This window comes from Phoenix dactylifera, unplaced genomic scaffold (assembly GCF_009389715.1).
Source record: "Phoenix dactylifera cultivar Barhee BC4 unplaced genomic scaffold, palm_55x_up_171113_PBpolish2nd_filt_p 000294F, whole genome shotgun sequence".
Classification (NCBI taxonomy): Eukaryota; Viridiplantae; Streptophyta; class Magnoliopsida; order Arecales; family Arecaceae; genus Phoenix; species Phoenix dactylifera.
Genome location: NW_024067773.1, coordinates 339,079 through 353,760, shown reverse-complemented (window position 1 = coordinate 353,760; position 14,682 = coordinate 339,079).

The following is a 14,682-nucleotide window of genomic DNA, read 5'->3' as shown; positions in this document are numbered from 1 at the left end:
CAACTTCGAAGCGGATTGACAATGGGGGATCAAGGTGGCGATGCGACAGGCGGCTCGTCCGACAATGGGGGACGAGGAGCGTCGGCAACCAGGAAAGAGATCCCTAATGTCAAAGGGGTGTAGGGACGACCGAGGCAGGCAGGGTGGGCCGATCATAAGATCACTAAGGAGGAGTTGGAGAATCTGTGAAGGCACTTCTTGGTTGTTTTGGAGCCGTTGGAGAAGCGGGTGGAAGCGTCCAAGCAAGGCTAGGAGAACCAAGCAGTCATCACGCGGAGTATAGGGCGAAGGGTCCCGGCTAAGTGGGTTGCTAAGGATTCGAAGGCGAGGGGGAAGCTTCCCTGTAAGGTGGAAGCATTTTATTTGGCCGAAGACCATCTAACCTTTCGATTCAACTCGAAGGTGGACCGCAATGGAGCTCTGGAGGGCGACCCCTGGCTGATCGCCGACCAATTGCTAGCAATGGAGCTATGGACCCCTGATTTTGTTCCAGGAACAATGGTCTCGATGCAACTCGTGCATCTTCCACTTGAGTAATGGGACAACACCACTATCCTAGATATAGCGGCACCGGCCGGAAGGCCTTTGGTGGTGGACGGCTTCACTTATCAGTTGAAAAAATTAGGGTATGCAAGGTTAAAGTTGAAGTCAATGTTTTAGAGCCGTTGAAGCCCGAAACTCTGATTAGGGGTCAGCACAAGGTCTTCTGGCATGCCTTCGTGTGTCAGAATTTCTCGTCTTTTTGCTACCAATGCAGGAGAATTGGGTATTCTGAAAAGGATTGCAAATATCCACTGTTGGAGATGGGGGTGGAGACAATGATGCAACCAGAAATGGAAGAGACGGCATTGATGATGATAGAGGATGATAAGATTCTCGAGGACGACGCTAAGGCGGAGATCAAGTGGAAGGAGGTTGAGCGGCAATTGATCTTCAGTTCGTGGCTCACTATGGCAAGAATTCAGTAGCCTGGGGTGGAGAAAGGGCCGCAGCGAGTGAGGAAGACTACTGAGTCGACTCTGGAGTCCTCTGGACCGGGCTCGTCTTCCTCGCAGCTGAGTTCATCCCAGACTCGGCCAACTTTGCTCGGCTTGCCACCTAACTCAAATGGGTGGCAGAAGCCTACTAAGGTCGGGCGCTGTCGATCTCCCCCGAAAGGCTACACTATTAATGACACCTGGCAGCAGGATGTCGGGTCCACGGTAGGAGAGCCTAGGTTGGGGTCCGAGTTCGAGCTACTACGGAAGTTGGGCAGCCACACGAAATGGAGGGGAGATGCCCCGGTTGACCAAATGGGTGGCTCGAAGGTTAGTATGGTGGGTGTAGGATCTGGGCAGCCCAACCTAAAGCGACCTAGGAGCATGACCTTGAAGCCCAGTTTGGAGGTGGGCGGGTATTGTGGGCCAGATGCATCATCTAGGCTAGTTTTGGTGGACACTTCGAAGGGTTCTGTTGGGAGACCTTCTTTTCTAGCACTATCTCAGTTGATCGAGCACCCAATGAAGGACTTTGACAAGAGTGGAGATGTCGTGCTGGCTCAGGGGACTTTGCCAATGGCACCATTGGATGCTAGGCTTGAGGAAGGTGGCATATTTGAAGCCTCATCTTACCCTTCTTCCTGTGGTCCGGCAGAAGGTTGTCAGTCGAAGGTAGTGAAGGGATGGGTTGGGTCATCGGCAGCCTAAAATGTTAGGTACGACCAATCGCCACCTATGGATGTTGCAGCCTTGGGGGGCACAAAGGGATAGTGAGGAGAGTCAAGGAGGCATTGGAGGGGAACGAGCAAGCCATGGAGCAGGTGGGTGGACCTAAAGTACTGGCCAAGCACCAAAACCTAAGGGTTGTAGCTTAGCAGATCCCGATTGTGCTCCTTCTCAACCTTCAGCATGAAAATTCTAGTTTGGAACTGTAGGAGGGTGGGGAAGCCCTCCTTTCTCCTTGCCTTCAGGAGACTGGTGCAAATTCATAGTCCAAATATTTTCTTGCTTTTTGAGATGCAATTGTCTGGAAGGAGTCTCCTCTATGCCAGACAACGACTGCCAATGTCTTGGAATTTCTATGCAATTGAGTCCCATGGTCTTGCAGGGGGCATCATTGTTTTGTGGAATATTAGTGTGGCCACTATGGATGTCTTCCACAAGTGCACCCAACAAGTTGTAATGGTTATCTTAGTATCAAATAAACCTTAGATTTTGTTGGGTGTGTACGCAAGCATTGAATACTGACAATGACAGATTTTGTGGGATGAAGCCTCTAATCTAATCACACAAAATATTTCCTCCATGACTGTGGTTGACTTCAACTATATTGAAGGGCCCCATGAGAAGAAAGGGGGTAAGCCTTATTCCGACAAGATTGATTACAGGGAGTTTTGTGACTTCATATCCAACAACGGCTTAATTGACCCTGTTTTCTCCAAACCTAGATTCTGGTGCAATAACTGACTTGATTGGGCCAGTGTCTGGAAGAGAATCATTAGGCTTTTGCTACTGCCAGTTGTGCCCCTTTCAGTTTGAGAACTTGTGGCCTGACTACCTCGAGTCTTAGGATACTATGCAAGAAGCCTGGGGTGTGCCAGTTCGAGGGGATGCCATGCATCGTGTTACCTGCAAATTGGAGTTTGTCGAGCAAAGATTGAAGAGGTAGAATCGGGAGGTGGTGGGCAACATATTCAGACAACTCAAACTTGTGGAGGCTAGTATGTTGACCTTCAAGCGAGAGAGGATCAAAGGGGTAGTCTCTCCACAGGGGAGTTAGCTGTTCTAAAAGCCAAGCTATTTCTCCATCATTCCTTGTTGCGGAAGTAGGAGGTTCTCTAGTACCATAAGTCACAAGTCCAGTCGAATAGGAAGGAGGATAGGAACACCAGATTCTTCCACCAGTCAATTATCATCAGAAAACAGAGGAACCCGATTTGCACCCTCAGGGATGATACGAGTCAGATCGTCAATGATGGTGAGGCGATCAGACATGTTATCTTTGAGTTCTTCAAGTTGAGGTGGACCAAGACGCTTGGCAGGGGAGGGCCTTGCTCCTTTCCACCATCAGATAGAGTTGAGATCAAGAGAATGCTGCTTTGATTGCTTAGGTGTCTATGAAGGAGATTGAGGAAGCTTCTTGATCCATGATGGAGGACAAAACACCAGGGTCGGATGGGTTTCCCCCTCTATTTTTTAGGAGGTATTGAACTATCATATGAGATGAGGTGGTGGCTGCAGTCAAGTACTTCTTTAGTGCTGCTGAGATGCTTGAGGCCTGAAAGAGAACCTATGTCACATTGATCCCAAAAAGATAGGATGCTTCGGATCCTAGTCACTATAGATCGATCAGTCTATGTACTACTTTGTATAAGGCAATGGCGCGGATTTTGGTGTGTAGGATGAAACCGATTCTTCCCAGACTCATTAGCCCGGAGCAAGTTACCTTTGTGGGGGGTTAGAGTATCACCGACGATGTCCTCCTTGCTCAGGAGTTCATGCACGATATGTTGAGGCCCCCCCAATAATGTAGTCTTATGGCTATCAAGTTTGATATAGAGAGAACCTATGATCGGGTTAGTTGGGATTGTTTCCTCAGTGCCCCGAAGAATTTTGGTTTCCATGAGGTTTGGATCCGGTGGTTGCTGAGCTGCGTGCAGGCCCCGTCCTTCTCGATATTAATCGATGGCACCCTTATGATCTTTTTCTTTTCTGTAGTTGGTTGTTGTCCTCTCTCACCTTACCTATTTATTTTTTGTGCTGACGCTCTCTCCTGAGCTTTGCGAGTAGCTTGCTCAAACCGATTGCTCAAGGCTTATGTGCCGGCCTCAGATGCTCAACCGCTCTTGCACCTATTCTTTGTAAATGATAGCCTTCTTGTAGCTAGAACCTCCATGAGGAATGCAACTGCTGATAAGTGCTAAATAATGTATAAATAAATATATTTTACATAGCACTTATTAGTATTTATATATATATATTAAAGTTTAAATATGAGAAAATATGTTCACCTTCATCAATGCATTTTAATTCAATTTTGATTATTAATTAAGCTTAATGTATGCAGTTTGAGTCAAGCTCAATTAGGTAAAGCCTAAACTGACACTGCATCATTTCACAATTTCACATCCTCCGGAGTCGACTCCAAGAACTCTTCTCCAAAACCCAGTGCTTCCCATTAATTTCTGACTCTTCACAAGTTCACCTAAATTTCTTCCCACTCGTTCCAACTTTTTTTCCACATGATCCAATTCCCCTATTTTAATCTCAAAAACAATAAATTCTCTTCAATTATTTATCTCTCATATCTCAAAGTATACCATCTATAGTCGCACGGATCCTAAACAATTATAACCGTTGGCCTCTTCTCAGCCAAACAGTCTCGAATGGGCATGTCCCCAGCCAAAGAAAATCACACATTCAAACCAAGCATCCCGTACATCCCAAACCGAGATCCTCACAAACTTCTTCCGAACTCCCAGATTTTCTCTCGTTCCAGATTGATTCCAAAGATCATCTTCCGAAAATCTCTTCTTCCCATTTACATCACCCCATGTCAAAGCTCCTTCCACGTCATTCTTTTTTCCCCTGTTTCGGAATGAAACCCATGATCCACGGATAAACTCAAATTTTAGCCCCGTCCGTGAGATCTTCCCCAACATTAAGATCAGATTGAGCAACGATCCCCTCCTAGCCGAATCAAGCCAACCTCCATCGTCCGCCGATTCCTTCCATCGCCCACGGATAAGTGCAGCTCCTACCAGCTTCCGAGATCCTCCCAGCGTCCTCTTCCTGTTCCGCGTGTCCATTCCCTTCCGGATGAGAACCAGCAACCACTGCCAGCTGCTCCCCCTCGCGGACTCAAATTAACTTCCGGATCCCCTGAGAACAGAGCTTATCCTCTCCGAAAATCAAGCATGTCATTCCTCGTTCAGCCTTCCACATTCCAAGCTTCTCCTTCCGTCCGTAATCCTCTTTCCATCGTATCTTCACAACAGTCTCCACGTCCCGGCCATCTTCCGAACTGATCCCAGCAATTTTTTCGTGATTCATCTTCATCCCATGAGCCATATCCTCCCTTCGGATCACTTCCCCTGCATCCCAGCAGAACAGAATTCTGCCATTCAGCGATTGAAAGCTCCATCATCCACGGATTCAGTTCTTCAGCATGAGCCATCCACCGTCCACACTTCTCCCCAGCTTCATGGATCGTTATCCCAACCACGAACGAAGTTCCAGCTCCCAGCAAGCTCACGCGCCTTCTCCGTGATTCATCTTCATCTCTCCTGCTTCCGGATCACCTCTCAGCCATCCAGCACCTCCAATGCATCCGAAGATCAAGCCTCCACGAGCTTATCCTCCCATTCGGATCAGCCACATAGGAGGAGAGAGAGGGAGGTATGCTGCATATAAAAGGCCAAGCGCGAACAGAGAACGGTATTCTTGGGAGTCGGCTAATCCCATCCATCCTTCAGAGGAATTCCCACGAGAGACAGAAGGAGGAGAGAACCAGAGGCGGGAGGAAGAAAAAAAGAGATGGAAGCCCGCTGCTGCGTTGCTACTACTATTCACTTTTACATGGAGGGCTGAGCTCTGCACTAGGGCTGGATGCAGCCCTAGCAAAAGGATAAGGGTTTTGTATTTTTTTATTTCTATTCTTGGGGTTGTATGAACTTATTGTTTTAATGGATATCTTCTTTTATCTCACGTTTAATTTTTATGATTTTAAATGTCAAGTTTATACAACTGTTCTTCATGACCACGAAGTTAATAAAAGATCATCCATGCTTAGGGAAGATGCAGTGTCCTGCCATATTAGTTTAGGGTAGATATTTCATGCCAACTGAAGATGGATGTTCCTGAATTACTTTTGTGAAACTTTGTTTAAATGCTTATTAGGCTTGTAACCAATTTGTATGTTAATCCAAGAATAAATTAAAATACAAATAATCCTTGTTACGATGTTAGTGGTGAATTCCTTACCCTAGGTTCTCTCTCAACTGATATCATTTCAATTGCATTTCTTTTAAATTATTTAGTTCAATAGTCCTCACAAATTCTCTTTTTCAAATATTATTTTTAAGAAAATAATTGTACCCCAATCTCTGTGGATCGATATCCGTAATCACTATTGTGGAGTGATTGATTAAAACCCCATTTGATTTTGATGAGCTCAAAGCATTTGAGTATATCTTGTGATTACTAATGAATTCAATTGAGTGTTTCAGTGAAAATCCTGTCCAAGTGTCTCTAGATTTGGTTCATAGTATTTTGGATAAGGTAAGAAGTCTGCTGAACCAAAGTCTGAGACTCGAGTCGACTCCCGAGTATCACGAGTCGACTCCAAGTGTATCAAGTTCACTGGCACGAGCTCGAGTCGACTCCAGATCAGTACGAGTCGACTCCGACTGAGAACAGACAGAAGGACAGAAAGCTTCAACTCAGAAACTGTCAACGAGTCGACTCCCGAAGTGCGCGAGTCGACTCCAATGTTCAACGAGTCGACTCCAGGGTAGTAAGAGTCGACTCCAAGAGAAACACAAAGAAAAGTCAGAGAGCAGTTTTCGGGTCTGAGATTCGAGTCGACTCCAGTGAAACGCGAGTCGACTCCGATGGTTAGCAGGTCGACTCCAAAGAAGGTAAGAGTCGACTCTCAGAGGAACACAAGGAAAAAGTCAGAGAACGATTTTCGGACTCTGAGATTCGAGTCGACTCACAGACAGCTCGAGTCGACTCCGAGACAAGCTTCACGTCAAAAGGCAGAAGACCAACTTTCGAAAACTGAGAGCCGAGTCGACTCCAAGGAAGTTCGAGTCGACTCCAAGACTGGATGAGCCAAAAGACAGAGAAAAGGGAGTTCGGGCTCTGAGATTCGAGTCGACTCCTAGGACAGTCGAGTCGACTCGAGTGGACAAAATTCAAAATTGGATCCACGGACTTCAGTGGATGAGCCGACTCCAAAATTGCCAGGTCAGCTCCAGAAGTTGGCGAGTTGACTCCAGGTCAAGACGAGTCGACTCCCAGTCAAGACGGCAACTTTAATTCAAATTTGGAACAGTTGCCGAGTCGACTCCGGAAAAGCGTGAGTCGACTCCTACTACAGCCGAGTCGACTCCTGATCGCGCGAGTCGACTCCAACCCACCAACGGTCATATTGTCAGGCTGTGCAGAGTGTGCAGAACGGCCAGAAAAAGCAGAGTAACGGCTAGTTTCCGTGGGGGTTGGCTTAAATAGCCACAGAGGACTGTAGCAAGGCAGAGAACAGATATTCCACTCCAAGCATTCAAGTTTTCAAGCTCTCCAAGTGCTCTTAAACGAAAAAGGGGAGATCTGCATTTACTGCTCCAACAACTTCTTCCCAACAATCAAAGCTTCCTCCTCCTGCATTCAAGTCGACCACTCTTTCAAGAGGAGACCGGAGTTCCAGAAGCCATACCTCTTCACCAGCTTAAAAGCGTTTGAGGGCTTCTAACTCCTTTACGATTATATTATTTTAAATCTGCTTTTTGAGAAGCTATTTTCTGTTTTCTTCTATCTCTTGTATTTACTTGATTCAATCGGGGGATTGAATCAAGAGGTTTAAGGTTGGTTGGTGAGCCAAGTTAAAACCAACGTGTGTAAGGGTTTGATTGTGAGCCCGGGAAAACAATCGGGGTTGGTTCTAGTCGGTGAGCCTGGGAAAACCGACCGAGTTCGTTGTGAGCTCGTAAAACAACAAGTTTGGTTGTGAGCTTGCAAAACAACCGGCTGTAATCCAAGGGGGTTATAGTGAAATTCCCAAGTGAGACTTGGAGAGTGGACGTAGGAGCAAGGGTTAGCTCCGAACCACTATAAAACTTTGTGTTTGTAGTGCATTGTCTCTCATCTTCTTCCCCGCACATTACTCACAGCACTAGGCCTTAATTAAATAACTTGCTATAGTTTTTAATTAATCATCCACAAAGTTTTAATTAGTCAAATTATTTTAAAAACCCAATTCACCCCCCCTCTTGGGTTGTCTATCTGGGCAACAAGTGGTATCAGAGCCAAAAACTCTTCCACTCAAGAGTTAAAAGATCAAAATGACAACCCCATTTGGATCTTCTCACATTGAGGGTCAGTCCACCCAAAGACCCCCTTTCTTCAATGGATCTGACTACTCATACTGGAAGGCTAGGATGAGAATATTCATCCAAGCCCAAGACTATGAGATGTGGTCCATTGTAGTAAATGGGCCATACATCCCATCCATTTACGTAGATGGTGTTAAGGTACCTAAACTAGAAATGGACTGGGATGAACATGACATGAGGAAGGCACAATTAAACTCTAAAGCAATGAATGTCTTCTATTGTGCCTTAGACCGTAATGAATTCAATAGGATTTCAACTTGTAATTCAGCAAAAGAAATTTGGGACAGACTTGAAGTGACCCATGAGGGCACGAATCAAGTCAAGGAATCCAAAATAAACATCTTGGTTCATAAATATGAACTATTTAAAATGGATTCAAATGAAACAATCACATCCATGTTCACTAGGTTTACTGATATTGTCAATGGTCTAAAAAGCCTTGGCAAGAACTATACTAACAATGAGCTTGTCAGGAAAATCCTTCGGTGTCTACCAAGGTCGTGGGAAGCTAAAGTGACAGCAATCCAAGAAGCCAAGGACTTGAACAAGCTACCACTTGAGGAGCTTCTTGGATCCCTCATGACGCACGAGCTCACCATGAAACAACACAACGAGGAAGAGTCCTCCCATAAGAAAAAGGTAATAGCCCTTAAATCTACTTCTTCTAACAAGGACTTGTCTTGCAGCAGCAGCAGTGAAGAAGAAGAAGACGAGGAAGATGGTGGTGAGGCTCTTCTTGTGCGCAAGTTCAAGAAATTCATCAACCACAAGAAGTCCTATCATCAAAGGAGAGGCCCCTCAAATTCCTACCGCAAAGACAAAGGTAAGGAAAGGGAAAATGAGGGGATTGGTTGTTACGAGTGCAAGAAGCCGGGTCACATAAGAACGGAGTGCCCCTTACTGAAGAAGGGGAGTAAGTACAAGAAGAAAAAGGCACTTGTCACTACTCTATCGGACTCCGACTCATCCTCCTCCTCATCAGATGAAGAACAAGAAGAGAAGGCCAATTTCTGCTTCATGGCCAACGAAAACGAGGTAACTTCCGATACGCATTTTGATTTTACATTTGATGAACTTTATGATGCGTTCAATGAATTAATGATTGAGTATAAGGATATAAATGTTAAAAACAGAGAACTAAAAGTAACTAACCAAACTTATATTCATAAGCATGATTCATTAATTAAGGATAAAGATAATCTTACCAAAGAAAATCTAGAACTTAAGACAAGCAACCAACTCTTAATTAAGAAGACTAACACCTTAACGAAAGATAATGAAAAACTAACTAAGGAACTTTCAGAACTTAAAAAATATAAACAAACCTTAGATAAGGATCTTACTAAAGAACTTAATGATCTAAAAGCCGAAAATCAAACACTAACTAAAGAACTTAACAAATACAAATCCTTAGTTGAAAGATTTACCTATAGTTCTGAAAAATTAAACATGATACTAAATAGTCAACGTGCAGTGTTTAATAAAGCCGGTTTAGGATATAAACCAAGGAATAAGCAAAAACTTCTTAGTAACTTCTTTGTTAAAGCTGGGAAAACAAAAACTAAGAAAATAACCTGCTTTTGTTGTGGTACAGTAGGCCATAAAGCAAATGTATGTAATTTTAGGAAAAGTAAAACTAAAAGAAAAATTAAAAGGGTATGGGTTCCAAAAGAAACCAACTTGACTAACCATGAAGGACCCAAGAAAACTTGGGTACCTAAGATGACATGATTTGCTTGTGTAGGAGTGTCTTGCAGCCAAGGTCAACAAAAATTGCTGGTATTTGGATAGTGGCTGCTCAAGGCACATGACGGGTGATAAAGACCAATTTTTCACCCTTGAAGCTAAGAAGGGAGGTGCTGTGACGTTTGGAGACAACAACCAAGGTCACATCATTGGTATTGGTAAAGTTCAAATCACCCCTTCTACTTTTATAGATAATGTTAGATATGTTGATGGTCTTAAGCATAACTTGTTAAGCGTCAGTCAATTATGTGATAAAGGATATGATGTTATGTTTAAACCATCACTATGTATTATAACAAATCCTAATGATAATAGCTTAGTTTTAAAGGGATTAGACGTGGAAATGTATATGTTGTAGACCTAGAAGATCTTGCAAAACATAACCAATGTCTAGTTGTAAATGAAACTAAAGATAATGATGCTAGTTGGTTATGGCACCGTAAGTTAGGTCATGCAAGCATGGACACAATAACTAAATTAGTTAAAAGAGACTCCGTGATAGGTTTGCCAAAATTAAAATTTGAAAAGAACAAAATATGTGAAGCATGTCAATTTGGCAAACAATCTAGGAACTCTTTTAAATCCATAAAATGTGTCTCTACCTCTAGGCCTCTAGAATTATTACACATGGACCTATTTGGTCCAACTAGAACAACAAGTCTAGGTGGAAATAAATATGGTCTTGTTATAGTAGATGATTACTCCAGGTACACATGGGTCATGTTCCTAGCACATAAGGATCAAGCATTTTCTATGTTTAAAAAGTTCCATAAGGAAGTAACAAATGCTAGAGAGTCTTCAGTCATAGCCATTAGAAGTGACCATGGTACCGAATTCGAAAATCAATTATTTGACGAATTTTGTAGTAAAAAGGGGATAACCCATAATTTTTCTGCACCTAGGACACCACAACAAAATGGAGTTGTGGAAAGAAAAAATAGAACTCTAGAGGAAATGGCTAGAACGATGTTATGTGAAAGTAACCTCCCTAAGTACTTTTGGGGAGAAGCCATTAATACTTCCTGCCATATATTAAATAGAGTTTTATTAAGACCCATTATAAAGAAAACACCATATGAACTGTGGAAAAACAGAAAACCAAAGGTTAATTATCTTCATGTTTTTGGATGTAGGTGTTTTGTGCATAATAATGGGAAAGACAATCTAGGAAAATTTGACCCTAAATCTGATGAAGGAAAATTCTTAGGTTATTCTACAACTAGTAAAGCCTATAGAGTATTTAATAAAAGAACCTTAGTCATAGAAGAATCTATACATGTAGTATTTGATGACTCTAGTGACATCTCCTCTAGTAAGAAAGTTAATTTTGATGATGATGTTGAAATACTTGAGGAAAAGATAGATGAGATGGGATTACAAGATGATAATCAAAAGTTGATTGAAGGAGAATCATCAAGCCAAGAGGCTATTGTGGATCATGGGCTAACCAAAGCTTGGAGGTATGCTCACGGGCATCCTAAGGAACTCATTCTAGATGATCCATCTCAACCGGTTAGGACTAGAGCTTCACTAAGAAATCTAAATAGCCATCTAGCTTTTGTTTCACACTTTGAGCCCAAACATATAGAAGAAGCCGAAAATGATGTAAATTGGATAAATGCAATGCAAGAAGAACTAAACCAATTTACTAGAAACAAAGTGTGGGATCTAGTAGAGAGGCCTTCTGAATATCCAATTATAGGTACAAAATGGATATATAAAAATAAGCTAGATGAAAATGAAATTGTTATAAGGAATAAGGCTAGACTAGTGGCAAAGGGTTATAATCAAGAAGAAGGCATAGATTTTGATGAAACCTTTGCTCCCGTAGCTAGACTTGAGGCTATTAGACTATTATTAGCATATGCATGCTCTAAGAATTTCAAACTATTTCAAATGGATGTAAAAAGTGCATTTTTAAATGGGTATATAAATGAGGAAGTGTATGTAGAACAACCTCCTGGTTTTGAAAATCATCAATACCCTAATCATGTGTATAAACTGAACAAAGCACTTTAGGGACTAAAACAAGCACCTAGAGCTTGGTATGAGAGACTTAGTAAATTCCTATTAGAACATGAATTCTCTAGGGAAAATGTAGATACAACATTATTTCTGAAAAAGAAAAATAAGGATATGTTATTAGTACAGATTTATGTTGATGATATCATTTTCGGTGCTACTAACAATCGCCTCTGCGAGGAATTTGCTGATTTGATGCAGAGTGAGTTTGAGATGAGCATGATGGGAGAGCTGAACTACTTCCTCGGGCTTCAAATCAAACAATCTGAAGGAGGCATCTTCATCAATCAAGCAAAATATATCAAGGAGATGCTCAAGAAGTTTGATATGGAGGGAAACAAGTCAATCAGCACCCCCATGAGCTCATCATGCAAGTTAGACCAAGATGAATCAGGTAAATCTGTAGATCAAAAACTTTATAGAGGTATGATAGGTTCTTTACTGTATCTTACTGCAAGTAGGCCTGATATTATGTTTAGTGTGTGCATGTGTGCTAGATATCAGGCTAATCCTAAAGAATCACACCTAGCTGCAGTTAAGAGAATCTTTAAATACTTAATTGGAACTAAGAACATAGGGCTGTGGTACTCTAAAGAATCTAGCCTAAACTTAATAGGGTACACAGATTCAGACTTCGCTGGATGTAAGCTTGATAGAAAAAGTACCAGCGGGTCCTGTCAATTTCTAGGAGAAAACCTAATCTCATGGTTTAGCAAGAAATAAAACTCGGTTGCATTATCCACTGCAGAAGCTGAATATGTTGCAGCCGGGAGTTGTTGTGCTCAAATCTTATGGATTAAACAACAATTAGAAGATTATGGCATTAAACAAGATAAAATCCCCATTAATTGTGATAATACAAGTGCCATAAATCTAACTAAAAATCTAATTCAACATTCAAGAACTAAACACATTGAGATAAGACATCACTTCATAAGAGATCATGTATTGAATGGTGATGTGTCACTCCAATTTGTTTGTACTGATAATCAATTAGCAGATATTTTTACAAAATCCCTAAGTGAAGAGAGGTTTAGTGTGCTTAGGAGGGGATTAGGAGTGATTGATCCATCCTAGTGGGTTTTTCACTAGATTAATTGATTTTGATGATTAGAATGAGGTTAAAATAGAGTTTCTATGCAGTGATCATCAAATCAGTCCTTAATTAGGTGATTTTCCCTCATTTGGCACGATTATGGCATGGTTTTTAGGTGCGTGCCAAGGTTAGAGACGACTCGAGTAAGTTTCAGAGCCGGCTCCTGAGGGGGAGTCGACTCGCGCATTTGCGGGAGTCGACTCGCAAAGTTGGCAGCTGAGGGTGAGTCGACTCGCACACTGTCGGGAGTCGACTCGCGCATATTCTGGAGTCGACTCGAGGTCGAGTCGACTCGCGACTCAGGGGAGTCGACTCGCAGTCGGGATCCGACTTTTTAACCCTAGGTTTGTCGTTTCGCAAACACTTTTTCTCAAGCCGCCACTGTTCACAAAACCCTAGAGCCGACTCCTAGGTCATCCCCGATCGTCTCCAAGCCCTTTTCCCATCGATTTTTCGCCGGACATTGAGTTTCCGTCCGTTCCTAGGTCATTTCCGGTCCGTCCCGAGCTTCCTCTGTCGGTCCTTCACCGTCCTCTAGGTATTTTTCTTCTCGTTTAGGTCAAGATGCCTCGTAAGACCGTCGTTAGGAAGAGGTCCCGTCCCGAGGCCGGTCCCGAGCGGCGCTCCAAGGCGCGGCACGATCCCGCGAGGGAACCACCTCCGGATCGTTCCCCGCCTAGGGTGGTTCTCGTTAGGCCGTTGGCCGGGAAGGCCGTCACCTCCGGGAGGTTTGTCGATTTCGACTATCTCTTCCGGGAGGGGTTCACCATAGGCGATAGGCTTAGAGCCCAGGGCCTAGAGTACTTCCTCACCTTGGACCTTCCCACCTATCCTGGCCTAGTTCAAGAGTTTTACAGCACCGTCCATCGGGGAGATGGAGGTATCGAGGGCACGGTAGTAGGTGTCCCGTTGCGTGTCACAGAGGACCTCATTGCCCATATCCTTCACCTTCCATTAGTAGGGGTGGCTCCCGCACACCCTGAGGATAGAGTTGCGGCCCTTACGGTCGTCTTAGGGCATCCACCTCAGTCCCTCCTAGATGAGGTATCTGCTAGCTCACTTCCTATTGAAGTGAGAATCCTTTTGAGCATTCTGTCCAGGTCCATCTTCCCTAAGACAGGGAGATTTGATTTTGTGAATGAGAGGGACTTAGCTATTATGTCTTATATCCTTCAGGACACCCCGATCAACTTCCCAAAGCTCATTTATAGGTATATGTGTGAGCCCCTAGATAGACCTAGGCTCTCACTCCCATACGGGATGTTATTCACTCTTCTTTTTAGGCAGTACGAGATTCCCATTCCTGAGAGGGAACCCTCTCGTGCCTTGCGATGCACTGATCGCTTATGTACGGGGACTATGCACAGGATGGGGTTTCGGAAGAGAGAAGGGATCTGGGTTAGGAAGTCCACTCTTACTGCTCAGACCACCAGACCATCACCCAGTCCTGAGCCAGATTCAGACTACCCAGACCTTCCAGACCATCCAGACCTCCCATCCACTCCTCCTGCTCCTACCACCTCTGCCGGACCTTCCTCCTCAGTTCCACCATCTATGGAGGTCCGTATTGATACAGAGCAGCTCCGGGAGCTGCGGCAGGAGATCGTCCGAGATCTGAGGGATGAGCTGCTTCGGGAGCTCCGAGGTGCGGTGCCTGCCCCCACTCCTGTACCCGTATCTTCTCAGTTGGTCCCTTCCTTGACAGCCGTGACTGACATGACGGCTCATG